This window comes from Lampris incognitus, chromosome 20 (assembly GCF_029633865.1).
Source record: "Lampris incognitus isolate fLamInc1 chromosome 20, fLamInc1.hap2, whole genome shotgun sequence".
In the NCBI taxonomy this organism is placed as follows: Eukaryota; Metazoa; Chordata; class Actinopteri; order Lampriformes; family Lampridae; genus Lampris; species Lampris incognitus.
In genome coordinates, this window is record NC_079230.1 from 2,679,864 (window position 1) to 2,687,069 (window position 7,206).

Here is a 7,206-nt window from a genome sequence, read left to right on the forward strand (position 1 = left end):
ATCTATAGAGACAGACAAACAGACAGACAGACAAAGATAGATATTATATCTATAGAGACAGACAGACAGACAGACAGATAAAGATAGATACTATATCTATAGAGACAGACAGGCAGACAAAGATAGATACTATATCTATAGAGAGACAGACAGACAGACAGACAGACAGACAGACAGACAGACAGACAGACAGACAGACAGACAGACAAAGATAGATACTATATCTATAGAGACAGACAGACAGACAGACAGACAGACAGACAGACAGACAGACAGACAGACAGACAGACAGACAAAGATAGATACTATATCTATAGAGACAGACAGACAGACAGACAGACAGACAGACAGACAGACAGACAAAGATAGATACTATATCTATAGAGACAGACAGACAGACAGACAGACAGACAGACAGACAGACAGACAGACAGACAAAGATAGATACTATATCTATAGAGAGACAGACAGACAGAGAGAGCGAGATGAGACACAGGCACACACACAGAAAGACAGAGACAGAGAGCAAGAGAGAGAGACGGGGGGGAGGGGAGGGGAGAGGAGGGGGAGGGACCTCAATAAAGATTTAATGAGACTGAAGTCTTTAAATTAAAATGAGCAGAGCAGTGTTTTCCTGTGTATACGTCCATGTAACTAGGCCACTGCTCTAAGTGCCCATCTCTCTCTCACACACACACACACACACACACTCACACACTCACACACACACACACACACACACACACACACACACACACACACACACACACACACACACACACACACGTGTGACCCTGGGACCCTGAAGAAAGACACAGAGAGACGGGGTCTCAGGCAGCGTCTGAATCACTTTCTACCACAGTATTGCCTCTGACGTTACTAGGTCGTGTGTGTGTGTGTGTGTGTGTGTGTGTGTGTGTGTGTGTGTGTGTGTGTGTGTGTGTGTGTGTGTGTGTGTGTGTGTGTGTGTGTGTGTTTTAAATCCATTTTGTTTCTGCTGAGCAGGTAATTGACCAGTGAACCATACTTCTACACTACTGGCAAGACCACTGTGAGTGTGTGTGTCTGTGTGTGTGTGTGTGTGCGTGTTGTCTTGTAAATGGTGCATGGGGGATTTAAGTGCGGGTGGATGAGCAGGAATAAAGATGTGTGTGTCCGTCTGCATACAGACACATCTGTCTGTCTGTCTATCTGTCTACTTTTCTTCTCGCCCTCTTCGGTTAAGTCCCGCCCCTTTGTCTTTCTTTCATTTTGCTTTTCGGGGTTTATCTCTCTGTCTCCCCCACCTGCCTCTCTGTCTTCCTCCACCTGTCTCTCTGTCTCCCCCACCTGTCTCTCTGTCTCCCTCCACCTGCCTCTCTGTCTCCCTCCACCTGCCTCTCTGTCTCCCTCCACCTGCCTCTCTGTCTCCCCCACCTGTCTCTCTGTCTCCCTCCATCTATCTCTCTGTCTCCCTCCACCTGTCTCTCTGTCTCCCTCCACCTGCCTCTGTCTCCCTCCACCTGCCTCTCTGTCTCCCTCCACCTGTCTCTCTGTCTCCCTCCACCTGCCTCTCTGTCTCCCTCCACCTGTCTCTCTCCACCTGTCTCTCTGTCTTCCTGTTCGTCTCATCAGGGACATCACATCAGTGTGTTGTGTCTTCAGACGGACCGCAGACTGAAACACGTGTCTCCCCGGCAACACAACCTTCACATGACACACCGTGCAACATGGACTCCAGCAGCACTTCCGTGCGGAAACCCATATCGGTTCCACACAGAACCCAGACCGGTTCTGACTCACCTGCTGCTTCCGGTTCCGGCCACAAGTCAGCAGAGCGTGCTGTGCAGGTTCCCTCACAGAAACACGCTCACGTCACGTGTCGTCAGCTGCACCTGTCTTCTGGGACAGCAGAGGAGACGGAGACTGATGAAGCAACACGCTCAATGGAGGTGAGGAAGAGTGTGACGCATGAAGAGGAAGAGTGGGACGCATAAAGTGAGGAAGAGTGAGACGCATAAAGTGAGGAAGAGTGCAACGCGTGAAGAGAGGAAGAGTGCAACACATGAAGAGAGGAAGAGTGTGACACATGAAGAGAGGAAGAGTGTGACACATGAAGAGAGGAAGAGTGAGACGCATAAATTGACGAAGAGTGCAACGCGTGAAGAGAGGAAGAGTGCGACACGTGAAGAGAGGAAGAGTGTGACATATGAAGAGAGGAAGAGTGCGACGCAAAAAGTGAGGAAGAGTGGGACGCATAAAGTGAGGAAGAGTGTGACGCATGAAGAGAGGAAGAGTGCGACACATGAAGAGGAAGAGTGGGACGCATAAAGTGAGGAAGAGTGCAACGCGTGAAGAGAGGAAGAGTGCGACACGTGAAGAGAGGAAGAGTGTGACACATGAAGAGAGGAAGAGTGTGACACATGAAGAGAGGAAGAGTGTGACACATGAAGAGAGGAAGAGTGCGACGCGTGAAGAGAGGAAGAGTGCGACACAGGAAGAGAGGAAGAGTGCGACACGTGAAGAGAATAGGAGTGCAACACAGGAAGAGAGTAAGTGGGACACATGAAGAGAGGAAGAGTGCGACACAGGAAGAGAGGAAGAGTGCAACACAGGAAGAGAGTAAGTGGGACACATGAAGAGAGGAAGAGTGCGACACATGAAGAGAGGAAGAGTAAGACACGTGAAGAGAATAAGAGTGCAACACAGGAAGAGAGGAAGAGTGCGACACATGAAGAGAGGAAGAGTGCAACACAGGAAGAGAGGAAGAGTGTGACACATGAAGAGAAGAAGAGTGCGACACATGAAGAGAGGAAGAGTGCAACACAGGAAGAGAGGAAGAGTGCGACACGTGAAGTGAGGAAGAGTGTGACACGTGAAGAGAATAAGAGTGCAACACAGGAAGAGAGGAAGAGTGCGACACATGAAGAGAGGAAGAGTGCAACACAGGAAGAGAGGAAGAGTTGGGACACATGAAGAGAGGAAGAGTGCAACACAGGAAGAGATGAAGAGTGCGACACATGAAGACAGGAAGAGTGCGACACATGAAGTGAGGAAGAGTGCGACACATGAAAAGAGGAAGAGTGCGACACGTGAAGTGAGGAAGAGTGCGATACATGAAGAGAAGAAGAGTGCGACATGTGAAGAGATGAAGAGTGCGACACATGAAGTGAGGAAGAGTGCGACACATGAGGAGAGGAAGAGTGCGACACATGAAGAGAGGAAGAGTGCGACACATAAAGTGAGGAAGAGTGTGACACATGAAGAGAGGAAGAGTGCGACACATGAAGAGAGGAAGAGTGCGACACATGAAGTGAGGAAGAGTGCGACACATGAAGAGAGGAAGAGTGCGACACATGAAGTGAGGAAGAGTCTGACACTAAAGTGAGGAAGAGTGCGACACATGAAGAGAGGAAGAGTGCGACACGTGAAGGGAGGAAGAGTGGGACACATGAAGAGAGGAAGAGTGCGACACATGAAGAGTGCAAGAGTGCGACACATGAAGAGTGCAAGAGTGCGACACACGAAGAGTGCGACACATGAAGTGAGGAAGAGTGCGACACATGAAGAGAGGAAGAGTACGACACACGAAGAGAGGAAGAGTGGGACGCATGAAGTGAGGAAGAGTGGGACATATGAAGTGAGGAAGAGTGCGACACATGAAGAGAGGAAGAGTGGGACGCATGAAGTGAGGAAGAGTGCGACACGAAGTGAGGAAGAGTGGGACACATGAAGAGAGGAAGAGTGCGACACATGAAGAGTGCAAGAGTGCGACACATGAAGAGTGCGGCACACGAAGTGAGGAAGAGTGCTTCACATTAAGAGAGGAAGAGTGCAACACATGTAGAGAAAGAGTGCGACACATAAAGTTAGGAAGAGTGCGACACATGAAGAGAGGAAGAGTGCGACACATGAAGAGAGGAAGAGTGATACGCATGAAGTGAGGAAGAGTGCGACACATGAAGAGAGGAAGAGTGCGACACGTGAAGTGAGGAAGAGTGCGATACATGAAGAGAAGAAGAGTGCGACACGTGAAGAGATGAAGAGTGCGACACATGAAGAGAGGAAGAGTGCGACACATGAAGAGAGGAAGAGTGCGACACATGAAGAGAGGAAGAGTGCGACACAAAGTGAGGAAGAGTGTGACACATGAAGAGAGGAAGAGTGCGACACATGAAGTGAGGAAGAGTGTGACACATGAAGAGAGGAAGACTGCGACACATGAAGTGAGGAAGAGTGCGACACATGAAGAGAGGAAGAGTGCGACACATGAAGTGAGTAAGAGTGCGACGCATGAAGAGAGGAAGAGTGCGACACATGAAGAGAGGAAGAATCTGACACTAAAGTGAGGAAGAGTGCGACACATGAAGAGAGGAAGAGTGCGACACGTGAAGGGAGGAAGAGTGGGACACATGAAGAGAGGAAGAGTGCGACACATGAAGAGTGCAAGAGTGCGACACGAAGAGTGCGACACATGAAGTGAGGAAGAGAGCGACACATGAAGAGAGGAAGAGTACGACACACGAAGAGAGGAAGAGTGGGACGCATGAAGTGAGGAAGAGTGGGACATATGAAGTGAGGAAGAGTGCGACACGAAGTGATGAAGAGTGCGACACATGAAGAGAGGAAGAGTGCGACACATGAAGAGAGGAAGAGTGCGACACATGAAGAGTGCAAGAGTGCGACACATGAAGAGTGCGGCACACGAAGTGAGGAAGAGTGCGACACATTAAGAGAGGAAGAGTGCAACAAATGTAGAGAAAGAGTGCGACACAAAGTGAGGAAGAGTGCGACACATGAAGAGAGGAAGAGTGCGACACATGAAGAGAGGAAGAGTGCAACATATGAAGTGAGGAAGAGTGCGACACATGAAGAGAGGAAGAGTGCGACACATGAAGAGAGGAAGAGTGATACGCATGAAGTGAGGAAGAGTGCGACACATGGAGTGAGGAAGAGTGCGACACATGAAGATAGGAAGAGTGCAACACATGTAGAGAAAGAGTGCGACACATTAAGTGAGGAAGAGTGGGACGCATGTACAGAGGAAGAGTTGGACACATGAAGAGAGGAAGAGTGGGACGCATGAAGAGAGGAGGAGTGGGATGCATGAAGAGAGGAGGAGTGGGATGCATGAAGAGAGGAAGAGTGCGACACTTTAGCGAGGAAGAGCGCGACACATGAAGAGAGGAAGAGTTGGACACATGAAGAGAGGAAGATTGGGACACATGAAGAGAGGAAGAGTGGGATGCATGAAGAGAGGAAGAGTGGGACGCATGAAGAGAGGAAGAGTGGGACACATGAAGAGAGGAAGAGTGGGACGCATGAAGAGAGGAAGAGTGGGACGCATGAAGAGAGGAAGAGTGGGACGCATGAAGAGAGGAAAAGTGCGACGCATGAAGAGAGGAAGAGTTGGGACACATGAAGAGAGGAAGAGTGGGACGCATGAAGAGAGGAAGAGTGCGACATATGAAGAGAGGAAGAGTGGCACACATTAAGAGAGGAAGAGTGATACGCATGAAGTGAGGAAGAGTGCGACACATGGAGTGAGGAAGAGTGCGACACATGAAGAGAGGAAGAGTGCGACATATGAAGAGGAAGAGTGGGACGCATGAAGAGAGGAAGAGTGGGACGCATGAAGAGAGGAAGAGTGGGACGCATGAAGAGAGGAAGAGTGGGACACATGAAGAGAGGAAGAGTGGGACGCATGAAGAGAGGAAGAGTGGGACGCATGAAGAGAGGAAGAGTGGGACGCATGAAGAGAGGAAGAGTGCGACGCATGGAGGAAGAGTGGGACGCATGAAGAGAGGAAGAGTGGGACGCAGGAAGAGAGGAAGAGTGGGACGTAGGAAGAGAGGAAGAGTTGGACGCAGGAAGAGAGGAAGAGTGCGACATATGAAGAGAGGAAGAGTGCGACACATGAAGAGAGGAAGAGTGCGACACATGAAGAGAGGAAGAGTTGGACGCATGAAGAGAGGAAGATTGGGACGCATGAAGAGAGGAAGATTGGGACGCATGAAGAGAGGAAGAGTGGGACGCATGAAGAGAGGAAGAGTGGGACGCAGGAAGAGAGGAAGAGTGGGAGGCATGAAGAGAGGAAGAGTGCGACGCATGGAGGAAGAGTGGGACGCATGAAGAGAGGAAGAGTGCGACGCATGAAGAGAGGAAGAGTGCGACACGTGAAGAGAGGAAGAGTGGGATGCATGAAGAGAGGAAGAGTGGGACGCATGAAGAGAGGAAGAGTGCGACGCATGGAGGAAGAGTGGGATGCAGAAAGAGAGGAAGAGTGGGACGCATGAAGAGAGGAAGAGTGGGACGCATGAAGAGAGGAAGGGTGCGACGCATGAAGAGAGGAAGAGTGGGACGCATGGAGGAAGAGTGGGACGCATGAAGAGAGGAAGAGTGCGACGCATGGAGGAAGAGTGGGACGCAGGAAGAGAGGAAGATTGGGATGCATGAAGAGAGGAAGAGTGGGACGCATGAAGAGAGGAAGAGTGCGACGCATGGAGGAAGAGTGGGACGCATGAAGAGAGGAAGAGTGGGACGCATGAAGAGAGGAAGAGTGGGATGCAGAAAGAGAGGAAGAGTGGGACGCATGAAGAGAGGAAGAGTGGGACGCATGAAGAGAGGAAGAGTGGGATGCATGGAGGAAGAGTGGGACGCAGGAAGAGAGGAAGAGTGGGATGCATGAAGAGAGGAAGAGTGGGACGCAGGAAGAGAGGAAGAGTGGGACGCAGGAAGAGAGGAAGATTGGGATGCATGAAGAGAGGAAGAGTGGGACGCAGGAAGAGAGGAAGAGTGGGATGCAGGAAGAGAGGAAGAGTGGGACGCAGGAAGAGAGGAAGAGTGGGACGCAGGAAGAGAGGAAGAGTGGGACGCAGGAAGCGTTAGCCAGCGTGTGTCGCGGGGTCGGTCAGTGACGGGAGTCTCACCTGTCCAGCGGAGCCCGTTCACCTGTCTATGTGGCGGCAGGGCAGGGGGGAGCTGTTAGCACCTCCTCATCTTGTGCTCCTTCATCTTCTCCCGTTTTACTAGAATCTCCCATCAAGCAGCGGGGCCAGCCGCTCCTTACCACCCCGCGAGCCCTCCCTCCCTCCCTCCGGTAGCTCGCGTGCTGCTGACGTTGTGCACGTGACGTGTGGGTGCAGTTTATAGAGGGGCGGAATATAACTGCAGAGATGAACCGAGAGAGAGAGAGAGAGAGAGAGACAGCGAGCGAGAGAGAGAGCG

At 50.9% G+C, this 7,206-nt stretch overlaps 1 protein-coding gene across 1 annotated transcript in view; it reads right to left on the reverse strand.

Annotated features, from left to right (window-relative positions):
* The window catches only part of LOC130130921 (F-box only protein 41-like), a 65,713-nt gene extending 58,770 nt beyond the window's left edge, over positions 1 to 6,943 (reverse strand). Inside the window, exons 1-2 of the mRNA XM_056300787.1 lie at positions 6,909 to 6,943; positions 1,783 to 1,881 (exon numbers count right to left, since the gene is read on the reverse strand). The gene's annotated coding sequence lies outside the window, so the exon portion shown is untranslated. The remainder of the gene's footprint in view (positions 1 to 1,782; positions 1,882 to 6,908) is intronic.
* Between the last annotated feature and the right edge of the window lie 263 nt (positions 6,944 to 7,206).